Source organism: Pseudopodoces humilis, chromosome 9 (assembly GCF_049639895.1).
Source record: "Pseudopodoces humilis isolate 2021_Gansu_Grassland_sample_001 chromosome 9, ASM4963989v1, whole genome shotgun sequence".
Taxonomy (NCBI): Eukaryota; Metazoa; Chordata; class Aves; order Passeriformes; family Paridae; genus Pseudopodoces; species Pseudopodoces humilis.
Window position 1 is genome coordinate 22,729,729 of NC_142208.1, and position 1,025 is coordinate 22,730,753.

Sequence of the window (1,025 nt, forward strand, 5' to 3'; positions counted from 1 at the left end):
AAATGGAGTCCATCCCCTGCCCATAGCTACCCTCCACACCCTCCCAGCTCTGCACTGCCCAGTTGGGCAGCTGCAGGCTTCCCTAACCCAGGATGTGCCAAGAGAAGGCTCAAACAGGCTCCACTGCATCCCGCTCCAAGCCTGTCCCAGTCCTGAAGCCAGGGTGCTCAATGCCATCTTGGGGTTCCCAGTCAGCACTGCCACCTGCAAGGGACCCCCAAGCTTGTCGCAGCCCAGGAGCAGTCCAAGGCAGGGCTTTGCTCTGACTGCCAGCACAAGAGCAGGAAAGATGCTTGGCAGCAGGCCCAAGCACGCTCCCTTGGGGGCCGCCTGCAATCACTCCTCTCCTCCATGAGCTGCAATGCCCTGAGAGGGCCTAGACAGGCGTCATCTATCCCTCCCTGCCACTGGCTATCCTTTCCTGCCAAGCACCATCCCACTGCAGACAGCTGTAACTTCTCTACAGTCACACAAACACTTCTCCCTCGGGGGAAACCCAGAGATAAGATGTCACTCCTCTCCTTCCTGCAAGGCGGAGCAATACCAAGGAGCAGGCTCGAAAGGGACAGGCACACAGGGCAGTGGGCTCGGAGCGAGCAGAGCCCTTCCCGAGCTCTGGCCAGGAGCTCTAGCCCGTTCCCAGCCCACTGCCGGGAGCGGCGGTGGAGGATCTTGCACTGCCCCGCCGTGGCCACTGCGAGAGGTGCAGGTGGCCCCAAAACGGCTGGGAGCCTCGGAGCACCAAGTCCTGCAACCAGCAGAGCCCAAGAGACGGTCACAGGGGTCCTCAAAGAGGCATTCACCCTGTGCCAAGCCACTGCAGGCCGCCACAGTGACAGTCACATGGTTTGGTGACCTCAGTCCTGTCCCACTCTCCCCAGACATCCCACTCCGGTGCCCAGTCCACGACCTGTGCAATATTTCATGGGGCTGCACCACAGGCAGAGTCCCGGGGGCCTAGAGGAGGGCACAGCCTGAGCCCACACCTAGGAATAGCCCACGCAAAGGAGGAAACAAGGCAGTGC